The sequence below is a fragment of the Hemicordylus capensis genome, chromosome 5, assembly GCF_027244095.1.
Source record: "Hemicordylus capensis ecotype Gifberg chromosome 5, rHemCap1.1.pri, whole genome shotgun sequence".
Lineage (NCBI taxonomy): Eukaryota > Metazoa > Chordata > Lepidosauria > Squamata > Cordylidae > Hemicordylus > Hemicordylus capensis.
Window position 1 is genome coordinate 111,113,501 of NC_069661.1, and position 16,469 is coordinate 111,129,969.

Here is a 16,469-nt window from a genome sequence, read left to right on the forward strand (position 1 = left end):
TATCCAAGGCATTTGAACTGCATAATATATATACTGCTAGACTTGAGATTATGTAGTGGGGAAGCATAGTATACCTGTCTGTGTGTGCTTTGCAAAAGGGTTAGTGGGTTTAGGGTTAATTTTTGCCATGGCCTCAGAATGCTGGAGTTGGGGGTGGGGGGTAAATGGGCACAGGGAGGAGTCTGTTCCTTCCTTCCCACTCAGAGCCACTAGGCTGCTGGGCAGATAAAATTAATACTGATATATTATGGGCACAGAGGACTGGAAGACAGGGTTCTGGTTTTTTTTAAATGCCAAAGGAAAAAAACTGGAATGAGAAAAAAGTCAGAATTGTTTTTTTAAACCACGAGGCTACGCTACTCTTCTAAACACCTACTAGAACTAGCTAATGGGGATCCCTTCCACACAGAACCCCTGTTTGAACTTCTTCTAAACTTAACAACACACAACTTTTTAAATTCAATTGCAACCCAAAACCTCCCTCCAAACAGGAAAACTCCCAAGAACACACAATTCCAGAGGGGTGTGTGTGTGTGTGTGTGTGTGTGTGTGTGTGTGTGTGTGTGTGTGTGTGTGAGAGAGAGAGAGAGAGAGAGAGAGAGAAGTGTGTGTGAGAGTGGCATTCACTCAATCTAGGGCTTCACCCACGTTGTGTCCAGTTGTCCACTTCTGTGGTCTAGTCTCTGAGTCTACTCTTTCTTCTTCAATCTTCTTCTCCTTCTTCAGTCTTCAGATTTGGGGGGTGGGGGTGGGGTAGAAGCCTGGAAAATCTGGGGAGGAAAGGGGGTGGCTGGCCAGGTGGTCAGTGGCCACAGGGGCTGGGGATGGTGGCTGGCACAGACACAGCAGGCACAGACAGGCAGTCATTGTCTCAGCAGCAGGAAGGGGGTGAAAAAAGTATTCACTTCTTCTCAGGAACAAAAAACAAGCAATGCAGCAGATATAATCCATTCCCAGGCTGGCATGAAGCAGCAGGGGCAGGCAAGCTGGGCTCAGGCTGGCGAGGCAGAAAGCAATAGGCGTGGCATGGCATGGCATGGCATGGCATGGCATGGCATGGCAAGGCAAGGCAAGGCAAGGCAAGGCAAAGCTCGCTCTCGCTTCTCTCATGAGGCAGAATGGCAGAATGGTGGCTGCTGTCTCTTTAAATCTCATCGAAAATCCCTCCTTGCCCCCCCACCCTTGCCCCTTCTTCAACCCTTCCTCTTGCCAATGTGGGGTCAGTCAGGAGTGACAAGAGCCAAACAAGTCAATCTGGAACCAGGAGGGAATTGTCAGCAGATCAGCCCATGCTTTTGTTCACTGATCTGAAGCTTGGAAGAGCAGGAAATTCAAATAGATGTCAAACACAAAATGGAGACTACATGGAGATCACCACAAAATGGAGGTCCGGAACAACAAAGACTTCGGCTCAGAAATTCGGGCGATTTGTTTTGGAGCCGAATCTTTTGGGACTTGCCGATGGGCGATTTGTTTTGTGCACAAATTGCCCCAAACAGGCAGATTCTGGTACAGATTGTTCTGTACCCGAAACGTTTCACACATCCCTAGTAGGGATGTGCAAAAAATTTTGGGCACAGAACGATCTGTGCCCGAAACGAGCAATTTTGGGTGATTCGGGTCCGAACCGAATCACCCCCGATGTCCCCCGATATTTTTCGGGGCCGAGCCGAATCAACCGAATTTCGGGTCCAAAAAATTCGGGTTATTCAGGATGACATCTCTTTGAATTTCCCGCCTTTTTGCATCCATTGATTTGAATGCAAAAAGGTCTGAAGTGATGTCAGCCCGAATTTTGGGACCCAGGGGCAAAATCGTGGGGTGGGGTGGTAGTGCCTAATGGTTGGAGGCTACCACCCAAGTTTCATGGGAATTGGGCAAAGGGCTTATTTTGGGGGAATTTTTGAAGTTTTAGTGTCTTTGGGGCAGTTTGGGGGCATAGAGTGGGATCTGGGCAAAAAGAGTGGGGTGGGGTGGTAGTGCCTAATGGGTGAAGGCTACCACCCCAATTTCAGAGTGATGGGGCAGAATCGATTCGGATTCAGATTCGGATTTAATCCGAACCGAATCAGGGGTGATTCGGGTGGCCCAGATTCGGGCACAGAACAGATCGGGGGTGATTTGGTTCGGGTCCCGAACCGAATCACCGAAAACCCAAATTGCACACCCCTAATCCCTAGTACCCAGTCAGACAGTGCTGGTCTATACAGCAGCATTCATTTCCCAAAGCACATTGTGAGTTCAGGAATGTAACTACAATTGAACAAGGGGTTACAAATGTCCTTGGGTCCCTGAAGGATGGAGGCCTTCCATCCTCCATCCTGGGTGATAATTTGTTGTTTGCTTTCCCCAATGCACCACTCTGGAAAGGAAAGCAGGCAATGAGGGACCCATATTCATTTTGTGTCCCAGGGCCCATTCCAGCCTTGCTATGCCTCTGTGTGTGTCCTTGAAACTCCCCAGCTGCAAAACAGTCTTCTTTCTCCTTTGGTCCTACTTGCAGGCAACTATGATTTTTATCTAGCACCCACTCCAGTATGAGGGATGTGTCCAAAGTAACCAGCAGCCATCTGTGCGCATTGAAGAAACATCTTTTAGTCATCCAAAGCCACTGAGCAAACACGTTCAACTAACGCTAGCAACATCACTTGACCATTATGCTGATGAGCAGGCCAAAGGTGGTCCTGTCTTGGCATGACAAAACCCAATACCATTTCCATTACAGCTTCAAATGTGTAACTCTAGCATATTATTATCACCATATAGGACATAAAATGTTTTAAGAAGGCAGCAAGTAACAGAAAATAACACTTCAGCTATAAACTTCAGCTTGTCATTTTTAATGTGTCTCTGCCACTTTTAAGTATTAGCTTCTCTGAATGTAACACCTCTCACAGTTTCTAAAGGCTTTCCAAGTGATCGTAATTGGGATGCAGTCAACGTGTGAGAGGGTGAGTTTTCCTCCTTTATTTGTCTACTTTCCAAGTGCAGGCATGGGGAAGGCCATGTCCACAAAATCCAAGGGAAAGCTCATTCATTGCTTCTCTTCAACAAGACCATCATTTTGTTTATTTTAAGGAGTTGGGTTATTGGAGGTACTATTTCCGTTTTGCTGTGTGGGAGGGAGAGTTTAGAATGGAAGAAGATTCATTAGAAGGTTTAAAATCTTGCTCTAAAATTCACTTGAGATTAAATTACAGAATATAAATATGGGTAGCTTCTATAGTATGGGTAGCATATTATTACCGCAATATATCACACTGAATGTTTTGTGAGCCACCCAGAGAACAACTTGGCATGTGGAAGCCATATAAAGTTGTTGTTACTACTACTACTGCAGTAGCACTTGCATAACAAATGTTTGGTAGGGATGTGAAAATCTATTTGGGTACAAATAAATTTGTACCATATCGAGCTGATTTGGGCAATTTGGAGACAGAACACATCACCCCTATGGTCTATTGGCAAGATTTGGGTCCAAATCTAATCACGCCAGATTCAATTTGAATCAATTCGAGATTTAGATTCCTTCTATCATTTCTCCCAGATTTCCAACTTTCATTTTAAAAAAAATCAATTGGTTGGTTTTTAATGGGTTTTTAAAAAAAGTTTTTACTGATTTTGTATATTTCCGCCATAGGAAATAATGGGGATTTGAAGTCGCCCTATACTAACCTTAACATTGATCCCCAGCTTTATTATTATTATTTCTTGTTTGCACAGTCAAACAGGTATTATTGACTAGTTTGTTTTATCCAGACATTGAGTCCTTCCCAAGGACCTGGGATGCCAGCATTTTGTTATCAATACTGTTGTTGTTATAGGTATCGCTGCAAAATGTAGGCTGTTCCCAGTAAAGTTGATTTTTTTGTAGTTGGCTGATGGTGATTTCTATGGCTCCGGTGGTGTTGAGGTGCTCTTCAAGATGTTTTGGAATTGCACCAAGGGTGGCAATTAATACTGGGATTATTTTTGTCTTCTTCTGCCACAGCCTTTCAACTTCCAATTGTAGATATTTGTATTTTTTTTTTCTGTTTCAGTTTTGTGGTCCCACCAATTTTTGGCTACAGGTAGCTTGTATTTTTTGCAGATGTTCTAGTGTATCATTGCTGCTACCTTGTTATGTCTTTGTTTGCAGTCAGTCTGTGTGATCTTTATTATTATCATTATTTCTTGTTTACACAGTCAGACAGGTGTTATTGACTGGTTTGTTTTATCCAGACATCGAGTCCTTCCCAAGGACCTAGGATGGCTGGATTTTATTGTCAATGTTGTTGTTATAGATATCGTTGCAGAATATAGGCTGTTCCCAATAAAGCTGCTTTCTGTAATTGGCTGATGGTGATTTCTGTGGCCCCTATGGTGTTGAGGTGCTCTTCAAGGTCTTTTGGAACTGCACCCAGGGCGCCAATTACCACTGGAATTATTTTGGTCTTTTTCTGCCACAGCCTTTCAATTTCAATTTATAGATCTTTGTATTTGGTGATTTTTTCTTATTATTTTAAGCTAAGCTCTAGCCCTTGTAGAAATGGTGTTATGGAGCAAAATGTGTGGTCACTAGTTTTCAAGTGTTTGGATTCTTTGATGTATAATAGCTTTTCCTCAATGAATCCCTCTGAGGATTCATTACACACCTTCATTTCTTCTATTCATTTTGACTGTCTTTAGACAGTGCCAAATGTCAACTGCCATGTGCCACCAACTACACCCCCCTCCCACACGCAAGGCAGTGGGGTACTACTCAGTTTATGTTCTAGGATTTTTTTCAAGTGTTTAGACTCTTTGGTGTCTAATGACCTTTCCTCATAATGAATCCCTATGAGGATTCATTACATACCAAAGAATCTAAACACCCCAAAAATTCCTAAATTATAAATTCCTAAAATATAAACTGAGTGGCCTGCGGGTTGGGGGATAGTTGGCACATGAGATGGCACTAATTCCCCACCCCCACTCACAAAGTAGTGAGATCAAAATGAGCAGAATAAATGAAGATTTGTAATGAAGACACCAAAGACTCTAAACACTTAAATGTTCCTAAAAAATAAACGTCCTTGCATATTCCTAACACTTAAATATTCCTAAAAAATAAACTTCCTTACAGGAGGAGATGGGGTGTAGTTGACACATGGCAGTTGACAGTTGGTACTGTCCAGTGACACTCAAAAAGAACAGAAGAAATGAAGGTGTATAATGAATCTTCATAGGGATTCATTATAAGGAAAAGTTATTAAACACTATGGAATCCAAACACTTGAAAAAATAGTGACCACACATTTTGCTCCATAACTCCACTTGTACAAGGGACAGAGCTTAATAACAACAACAACAGCAACAACAACAATAACAACAACAACACTGTGGAATCATGTTAGGGTTAGGATTGAGCAACTTCAAATCCCCATTATTTCCTATTGCGCAAATATACAAAATCAGTTTAAAATAAACCCCCATTAAAAATCAACCAAGTGCCCCACCACCTTGAAATTGGGTGGTAGGTGTCACCCATGGGGACCTACCCACCACCCAAATTCGGTGCCCCTAGGACCTTTATAAGTGGTCTGAATCAATCCAGATCCAAATTGAATCAAATCAAATCCAAATCAAGTAAACATCCTTCAAAAACATCTCCATAAGATTCCATCTAAATTTAATCATACAACATCTCAATGAATATTAAAGTACACTTTTAAGGGGTGCCTGCTCTATGTGTCTGTGCTGACTGGAGGTTCAGATTTGACATTCAGCTATATCATGTGGTAAAACATAGCCTAGATTATACTATTTTTGCCTGAAGGTGGGGAATTACATGTTTGAATGTTCCTCCATCTAAAACACACTTTAAGCATGGACAGCTAGCACATCAGGGAGAAGGTTCCAGCCTACTACCTTTTCCTTGGCATGCTGTTTTTTTTTTTTTGTAATGTGCATTGATAACTATGTTTCCTCTTTAAGAAAGTGTTGAGATATGTACATAGCTGTGGCCTGAAATAGTACAGTCAAGGAAAACGTTGCCATGTTATTATGTGAATTGAATAAACTGGCCCTTAGATGACAACTGGGTGGTTTCAGAAACATAGGTTCCTTCCTTCCTTCCTTCCTTCTTCCTTCCTTCCTTCCTGTAGTTATGTACATGTAGTTAGGTACATGGGCAGGATTTCAAATGATTGAAACTATTCCTGGAGATTTGTTTCCCCCAATTACCTTTCACAATATCCAACCATTACAATCTTTTTTTGCAATATTGAGCTATTAAAATCTGCAGGATTGCTTTTAGTAGTCATCTGGGAGTTATCCATATGTGGCTTCATGCCCCAGGTTATCGGAAGAATGAATCTGCTTCACAGCAGATTCGGAGCTGTTAAATTCATGGCATTAAATGGACTGTTCTCATTTCCTTGGCATTTCCTCGGCTCCTCTCTGCATTCCCTGCAGATCTTTCTCTGTGTGTGTTCCCACAGCTTGCTCCAGATTTTTTCTCCCACCAATCACATCCCAAAGGAGGAGGCACAAGAAGCCGCCCTTCATCATCATCATCATCATCATCATCATTAGTTTGATAGCCAGCCGGTGTTCGGCTAGACTGACTAGTCGAAACAATAGTTCACTTAAACTGAACCTGCCAAATCTGACCCAAATCTTTGCTGATTTTTATAATGAACTTGCCTTTGTGACTGCCTTCAAGACCTCATGTCCCCTCGCCACCTCACCCCAGACCATTTATGAGGCCATGGAAGTTTAAAGTAGAAATCATTGCTTTCTTTCTGTGATAAAGAAAAATGCAGCCTCATGGAATCAGCAAAGAAACAAAGGGCATCCTCCAACAACATCTGCATATGCAAAGCCTATGTTCCTATGGTGACCAAGCTTCAATCTGCCACAACCCCTCCCCCTGCCCCCAGCGCTCACAATTGCAAATCACTCAAAGAGCAGACCAACACAGCTGTCAAACTCCTCTTCATGCAGACACAGCATTCTGGAAATCCACCCAGCAAACATTTTTTAAAAACCAACAACCCACAAAAGTGCAAGTTTGGAGAAAAGCCGAATTATCAGCAATGGGCCCTCCACACATCACAGATAAGTGTTGGGGCATACTAGAAGCCTCAAGTGTTGGGTTTTCCCCCCCAAAGCCACTGAAAATACCTGTAGAGGAATTTTTTTTACACCAGACATAATTTGGGCTACGCCAGAATGCACAGCCGTAATCGGGGGGGGGGGGGGAGTCGTGTCTGAACTGCTCCCTGTCAGCCTGCAGCGACTTCGGGATAAATCCAGCAGATATGTGGACTTGCCCCTCCATTCCAGAGAAGATTCACACTAGCAGCCATTTGTGTAAAAACCCCTAGAGACTGGTGTTGCTGTCAGGAGACTCCAGGCCAATTGTGAACCATTGGCAACCCTATTTCTGGATCACTCCGTAACTTTTCTATTTTCTGATTTTCTGGTATTTTTCATACCAGAAAAATTCTCAGAGGAGAGCTGTAATATTATAGGCTACATTGCTGAAAAACAATGCTGTCTTGGATGTGCTGTTAGTTACTATGATATATACATAATGCTATTCATGTTAGCCTGAGGACAACCCAGTATAGTAGAAGTAGGAGAGGTAAATGATACAACAGGGAATAGAGGACATGCAAATGAGGAAAGTAACACAAGAAAATGGAGGCAAATAGAAGTGTGCAACACTTAGTAGGTTTGAAAGTCATATAGGAGGAAAGTAACAAGGTGGAAATAACAGCATTAAACAAGAGGTTGGTTAACACCAAGCCTCAGTCAAGCCTAAACGTTCAGGAACCCAAGGAAATAGGTGGAAAAAACAACTTGCCTGTTTCTATCTAGACATCATAAGGAAAAAAGAATGGTGCGCAATTATTCCTGTGCAATTCCAATTCTCAAAAAGAAAAACAAACAGACACATAGGAAGGCACAAATAAAGGAACTCACAAAAGATTGTGACAAAAAGCACCATCTAACAACAAAAAATCTGATAGCTTAGAATGATAGACTTCTTCCCCCCTCCCTTTTTCAAGGGATAAAGGAAACTGCTGAAAACCCTATTAGATATATTTATAGTATCAGCTTAATGTCCAGGATGCAAGCTATATATTTTTCTCCAGATGCTTCTTCAAACTAAGGCTTAAATATTTAAGAAATTCCAAATAGTACAAAAAGCTCTTTGAAGATTACTTCTGTATATGCCTCGGAAAAACTCAGCCTAGGACATAATAATAATAATAATAATAATGATCATCATCATCATCAGCTGTTGTAAAAAGATCGCACAGACTGACTACAAACAAAGGCATGACAAGGTAGCAGGGATGATACACTGGAACATCTGCAAAAAATACAAGCTACCTGTAGCCAAAAATTGGTGGGACCATAAAATTGAAAAAGTGGTAGAAAATGAAGATGCAAAAATATTATGGGACTTCCGACTACAAACAGATAAACATCTGCCACACAATACACCAGATATAACTGTAGTCGAGAAGAAAGAAAAACAAGTCAAAATAATCGACATAGCAATACCAGGGGATAGCAGAATAGAAGAAAAAGAAATAGAAAAAAAATCACCAAATACAAAGATCTACAAATTGAAATTGAAAGGCTGTGGCAGAAAAAGACCAAAGTAATCTCAGTGGTAACTGGCACCCTAGGTGCAATTCCAAAACAACTTGAAGATCACCTCAACACCATAGGGGCCACAGAAATCCCCATCAGCCAATTACAAAAAGCAACTTTACTGGGAACAGCCTATATTCTGCGACGATATCTATAACAACAGCAACAATATTGACAATAAAATTTTGGCATCCCAGGTCCTTGGGAAGGACTCGATGTCTGGATAAAACAAACCAGTCAATAATACCTGTCTGACTGTGTAAATTAATAATAATAATAATAATAAAAATCCTACTCACTACTGCAAGTTTTAAAAAATCTGACATTTCAAAATGGCAGGTTTCTTTTCCCCCCAGGGAGGGAAACAAAAACTATTGAAAATGTCATTAGGGATACTTTATGGTCTCAACTTAATGGCCAAAATTCAGCACAGGACACACAGCTATCTGCCGCCAATTTCTGGACAAAGAAAACTTCTTTCTGAAGCAGACTTCAAACTTGGCTCATCAAAACCCTAATAAGAATCGATCCTTTCACCTGTGTACCAGACAACAGCCATGTGTTTCACAGTTCCTTTCTGCTGGTCCCACATGGAAGTGAATTTTATTTATTTATTTTGTTATTTCCCCAAGGAACCCAGAGCAGCATACAACAGATCTCTTCCCTACCCACGGCTTATCCTCAAAGTAACTTTCCAAGGTAGGTTAGGCTGAGAGCAAGCAACTGGTTCCAGATCACCCATCCAGTGAACAGGATGGCTGAGTAGAGATTTGAACCTGAGTCTCCCAGGTCCTAGTAGCCAATGTTTATGTCACATAGGCTCTCAGCCTGTTATTTCCAAACAATCATCCCCAAACAGATCTACTGAAATGAATGATTTGCGGATTCTCCTTACTGCCTGCCTAATCACTACTTGATCATATATTTAAACACCTGTTTGCCTTATAAAGTTAGGACATTTCATAGTTGGCCATTTAACAGGGAGGTGAAAGTACATAGGCTCCAACTATTGACCAAGGGCAGCTCCAGTTTTCTGAGATGTCACTCACCCTATTTTGATGTCGGGCAAGTTTTTGTAGCTGCCTTTAAAAATGGTTAAGTGAATGCACATGTGCATTAGATAGTAGACATTTGTGAATATGTTTGAGTTATTCTGTAAAGACAAGTAAATATAAAGTGAGTTCAAGCATTCTTTTAAACTAGCTGACGTGGTGCAGAACTGCACCTCACAGTTCAAAGAGGCCACTGATCCGAAGGGTCAGTCGTTCCCACTCTGCCCGCCGCAGCCGCCATGGGCGGGGGGGGGGCCTGCTCACCTCATGCCCCACCCTCTGGCCGTGCACATAGGTGGCTGGCGTATTGGGGAGGAGGGCTTGCAGCAGCCAGGTGGACCTCATGGCAGGGGCGGTCTGGACGCCTAGTTGCCTGGTTGTGCCACTGGACATGAAAGCAGTAGGAATTCATGTTGTGGGGATGACAGGACTAATAAGCATCCTCCCTCCAATGGCAACTGAGGCAGAGGGAAACTACTCCCTTAGCAGCAGGCATGTGACAGCAGAGGCAGTGAGTGGCTGGGGCACCACCATGCAGGCATGCTACTATTAATACTACTTCTACTACTTCTACTATGGATATTTATATACTGCCCTTCAACCAAAGTTCTCAAAGCGGTTTGCATAGAAAAATAGATAATACATAAATAAGATGGGCCCCTGTCCCCAAAGGGCTCACAATCTAGTGTTGTGGAATGACCGGCACAGCTATGGGCCAATGACATCATCAGCCCATTCTAGTGTTTCCTGCCTTCACGGTGCTCACCCAGACGCCTGCTGCCACCAACACCAAGAATGGGCCAATAAAAGCATGGCCTCCCCACAGTTGCTCTTCAGTGGCAGTGCCTGCTTAGCACTTTAATGACTGCTTGCTCAGTTGCGCCTTAAGGTTAGATGGGTGGGTGGGGGGATGCTCTCCAGCTGCATTGTTATGGACTGTCTTTTATTTTTTTTGTGGCTTGTTTGGTGGAAATGTACAAAGTTTGGACTCTTAAACCGCAATCGTTCAGGACTCACATACTATGGCCGTAGGGATTGTTTTGCCAGATAACCACAAGTTCTATGTAGTCCAGCATTCATGTTTCCAACATCCGAAAGCTGGATGCATCTGAACACTCATAAGCAGGGCATACATGTACAGAGGCATATCTAGGAAAAATAGAGCCTAGGGCAAGGACTGAAATTGCGCCCCCGTCCAAACATCTGACACCAATCTTTCAGATAAGTTTACCATAATATCAGCTCAAAAATACAAGTCAAGCTCGTTAATCTTTTAATCTTTCAAAAACTATTTAGCCAGACCAAAAAATGCTGGAAAACTACAAATTTCAGTATGCTGGGGATCATGAAATATCCAAATACTATGTGGAGGTGTACTTGGAAAACTAAACAGAAGTGCCTGTCTAATTCTCTACTATGCGTTGTAGCATCACTATTACATAAGTTTTAAAAATAAATGGAGACTTTGACTTTTCCCAGATACTCTGAAAATAATTAAAGGATATGCAGAGTAAACTGTGTCACTGCTTGGAATATATTCTAGTCTTTCAGAAAGACAGTTAAAATGAGAGAAAGAGAGCAAGAAACTCCCATTGGGGCTTAATACTAAAGATTTCATACTGATTCAAAGACAAACTCACCATTAATAGCCATATTATTAAGACATCACATTTAACTCATTTATCACAAGAAGCAAAATAAGAGCAAATGAATACAATCCTAGCTCATAAGCTTCAGCTCAGTATTCACGAGCCCTGATTCTCTGTACATAGTGCCAATCTGAATATGTGTACAGTGACTTATATTATATATTATTTTTATTTTTTTTAACCTGTAGCCCCTTTGGGGGGCTTCCTAAGGGCTGTGAGGGGTTGCCCCTCCCCCCACTGGCCTCTAGGGCCTCACAGGGACCATTTGAGCATGTGCAGTGGCCATTTTTAAAAATAATTTTTTTTAACAAAAATGGCCGCTGAAAACAAGATGGCTGCCACACATGCTCAAATAGCCTCTGCGAGTCCTGGCATGGCCTAGGGCCTCACAGAGGCCATTTGAGCATGCACGGTGGACATTTTGTTTTTGGTGGCTATATATATATATATATATATATATATATATATATATATATATATAATATTCAAAAATGGCACCCCCTTCAAGTGGCGCCCGGGGCACGTGCCCTGCCTGCCCTACCCTAGATACGCCCCTGTAAATGTAGCAACATTCTATGTTTGTCCCCAGCACCTAATACTCAGAGGTAAAATTCTTCTGAATATGGATGTTCCATTCCATGTTCGTAAAAGAACTATTTTCCATGAGATTACATAATCCTTTTTAAAGCCTAAACTAGTGGCCATCACCACATGGTAGTGACTTCCATGATCAATGTTCTGTCTGGAGAAATGCTTTCTTTAATCAGTCCTGAACCTACAGTCCATGTGATATTCTCTTTCCCAAGCAAATGTTGTCGCTGTCACTATACTATTGCTGTTTTATTTCTGAGAAGACTGGTTCACTTCTCAGTATTGACTTATTTGTATTCAGAAGTGTATACAACACTTATTCAGTAAAAGGTTTATCATTGAATACAGCCAATATGGCTGAGGCATAATTTCCAATGGAATGTTCACCATTAAAAATATGATATTTCAAACATCAAGCCAATTTTAAGGGGATGAGGTTCTGGAAAATGTAGATAAACGATTTCAGGCCACTGTTATAAAACAGTTGGATGCTAGCAGCTGAAATAATGTCCAAACCATCAGACAATTATAAAACAGTCATAAAATTTTGAGCATAGTAACCATCTTGCCATTTTGAAACACATAGGACATTAGCACAATGGGAGCCCAATTTAAGTTAAGAGAGCTGCTGCTGCTGAGGTATGGGGAAAAATAATTTTTACAATCATTGCTTTTAAAATGGTGATAGAATGAGGCCTCATGTAACTATTGAGTGTGTATTATGTGACTTGCTGACTTTCTCACTCACTAGTCTATCAGAATTTTTAGGGTACTTCACTTTGTCATGAACTGATGTTTGGTAGGGATGTGCACGGAACTAGCAGGGGCCAGTTTGAAGGTGGGGAGATACTTTAAGGGTGGGGGAGGGTGCACTCCCCCCCCGGTGTTTCCCCCACCAGCGCTGTCTTAAAAACCTGTCCAGCGGGATGGCAGCGTACTTCCCTGCCGCCCTGTTCCCTCCTCGATTCGGAAGTGACCAGAAGTACCCTGCACACGTGTGCACATCAGTGCACGTGTGCACGTTATGCACGTCGTGCTTGCTCATGCAAACACTGGCCACATGTATGATGTGCGTGTGCGCTGACATGCACTCGGGTGTGGGGTACTTCTGGTCACTTCCGGACCAAGAAGGAAATGGGGCAGCAGGGAAGTACGCTGCAAAAGTGATAATAATCTACCTCACAAATGATAAACTAACATTTTTACATTAGCTCAACAGCTAAAACCTGATAATAGCTTACAAGTTCATACCTCATGCTTCATAACAGAGGTCAGCACTCCAAGCAAGTAAGCCAAACCATGGAGCTCTTCTCATGATTGGTGAGAAGAGCTCCGGGGCAGACTGCAGGGAAGAAAGATTTAACTTACTTTCTCCGCAAATGATCTCTGTGCCTTCTCTGGGTGGGTGAATCATCTACCCAGATGACTGACAGCTTGCCCAGCAGCTCTGGGGGTCGGGTGCCAGGATGTGCTGCTTTGCGTTGCCTTGCGTTGCCCCACCCCCAGAGTTTCAATAATGCACCACGTGAGTGCACGGTGCATTACTGAGATCCCCCATCCACCCCAGTGTGCCAGCCGTGGCTCACTCCATTAACCTCATTTTAGAGGGAGGTTACTTTGGCAGGTTTGCCGCTGTGTAGCCACTGGTATTGGGCCTGATGCCAGCTGTTCACACATCTATGCAGAACCAGGTTGGGCTCCCTTAGCCCAATCTTTCACTCCTGTGTGAATAGCCTCCATGTGTTGCCTATTGGAAAAGTAATTGGTTTTGTATATACTTTAGTCAGGCCTGGCCTGCACCACCACAAAGAGATTGTAGAGTCTTGAGTTGACAGAGTGGACTTCAGATTATAGGTGGATATATGATTTTTGCATGCTCCTACATATAAAAGAAACGCCTTCCAAGAAGAAGAAAAGTACATCAGGAACAAATATCTATCCTCAGTTTTTATTATTTTGTTTATTGTTAAGTTAATGTTCTGACTTACAAAGAGTGTTTTTGTTTGTGTTTTAAATCATTTAAATCTGAGATGACAGATTTTAAAATCGGTATTATATGTGGTCTCTTCATGTTGTCCTGGAGACCCATTTAGCTGCCGCATTCTGTACCAATTGTAGTTTCCAGACTATGTACAAATGCAGCCCCACACAGAGTGCATTACAGTAGTTGAGCTTTAAGGTTACCAGCATATGAACCACTGTTTTAAGGTCATTTACCTCTGGAAATGGGTGTAGCTGATGTATTAGCAGAAGCCAATAAAAAGCACTCTTGGCCACTGCCTCAACCTGAGAAACCAGAGAGAGTTTGGGATCCAGGAGCACTCACAAGCGACATACGTGATCTTTCAGGGGAAGTGTAACTCCATTGAAAACAGGCAGATCTAAACCATCTCTTGGGTCCCAACCCCCACAGACAGTATCTCCGTTTTATTCAGATTCAACTTCAGTTTGTTTGGCTTATTTATTTATCTATTTATTTATCTATTTATTTATCTATTTATCATATTTTTAAACCACCCAAAAATTATGTCTCTGGGCAGTTTACAACAAGATTAAAAGTAAAACATTAATTAAAAACAAAAACAAGAAATTTAAAAGCAAGAAATTTAAACACAATTTAAAATTTTAAAACAATATTCTAAAAATAACATTAAAACAATCAAAACAATATCAGTTAAAAGTCTGGGTGAAGAAATGCATCTTGAGAGACTTTTTAAAAGATGTCAGAGATGGGGAGGCTCTTATTTCACTAGGGAGCACATTCCAAAGCCTCGGGGCAGCAACGGAGAAGGCCCGTCCCTAAGTAGCCACCAGACGAGTTGGTGGCAAATGCAGACAGACCTCTCCTGATGATCTCAATGGGTGGTGGGGTTCATAACAAAGAAGACGTTCTCTTAAAAACCCAGGGCCCAAGCTGTTTAGGGCTTTATAGGTTATGACTAACACCTTATATTTTGCCCGAAAACATATTGGCAGCCAGTGTAACTCCTTCAATACGGGGATTCAATATGGTCTCTCCTGGATGACCCAGAGACCAGCCTGGCTGCTGCATTCTGGACCAACTGCTCTATGGCTGTAATAAAAGAACTGCTACTACAACTTCAGTTTGTTATCACTCATCCAGTCCATTGCTTCTTCCAGACTGGCATTTAGGGAAGTTTTGCTATTTCCTGATGAGTTCAATATGGAGAAAAAGATTTGGGTGTCATCAGCATATTGATAACACCCTGCACCAAATATCCTGATGATCTCTCCTAGTGGTTTCATATACACACAAATATCCAGGGATATTTTCAATTTTTTTTTTTTTTGGTATTCCAATTGTTTAACCGTTATTTTAAATGTGGGTTGGTTGGTTTTTTATTGATGCCAACATGTAGCATAAACTTTGTAGAGTTTCATTTCCATCTGGAGGAGAACTTCCAGTGGATTGTGCCACAGGCTCTACTCTTGGCCTTTAACAGCTACACAACAAGAAGGAATTGTATTTCTAGTATGGGGTGAGGGGGAAAAGATCCACCTTTTGTATTTCTGCTGTTCATACAGTTGTTAAAGGCAAACAGCTCCACTCAGGAGAAAAGTAACCAATCATATGTGCTCTTTCTTCCACTACCTTTCTGTAGGAATTATGCATTAATATGTGTAAACTATGCTTTCCACAGAATAAGATTTTTTTTTTAAGCTTTAAATGCATTGGGTTGTCCATTGCTTAATGCATTCTACTTTGCATTTGGGGTGTCAATCTTTCACTCCTGTTAAATTTCATTACTCTTATGAAAACTCCCCTTGAAATTTCTCAGCTATGTTATCTGAATTGCACTTTGCATTTCAATTTAGGCAACACTTCAGTGGCAGCTCTGGTTCACACCATGACTGCACTCCTCTCTTGGGCCTGTTCTATCCTTTCAGCAAGTGTCTCAGCCCAGGATGCTGCATTCTGAGCCCTTTCTCATGATCAGTGAGAAAGGCTTGAGGGAGTGGGGGGAGGAAGACTGCTGAAGCTTACCTTCTCTGCAGATTATCGTTGGGTCTGTGCTGTGTCCGTGTGAGCCCGGTCTTGGCTGTGTGTGAGAACAGCCTCTCTGTCTCCTGGTCATGTCTTGTAACCCTCACCACTACTTCTCAACAAAGAGCATTGGAAAGGAGTGACTTGCGGGGTGAATAGGAAGGGTGTTTAACTCTTTCCCTGCTTGTTGCCTCCATGCAATCGCCCTCCTCCTGCAAATTTCACCCCAATCCAACATTACCAACATAGATCTCTGGAACTCCAGCTGGGGAAAAAGTGTTTGGGAGAGAATTAGGGGGGGGGGGGGACACAGGGGTCAGGGTTAGGGTTGAGCACACTTCCTCCCACCCACTATTTCTCCCTTGAAAATTGCCCCATACCAATGCTTCTTCGTGAAGGAGATAACGGAACCAGGCTTCAAGACATAGGGCAGTATCCAGACTTCGTTAGTCATGACTAACTTATCTTGTTGATTTCAGTGGTGCTTAGATGTGACTGAGTAGTTTGGATGCCATTAAGTGGAGGCCACTAAATTGGAAA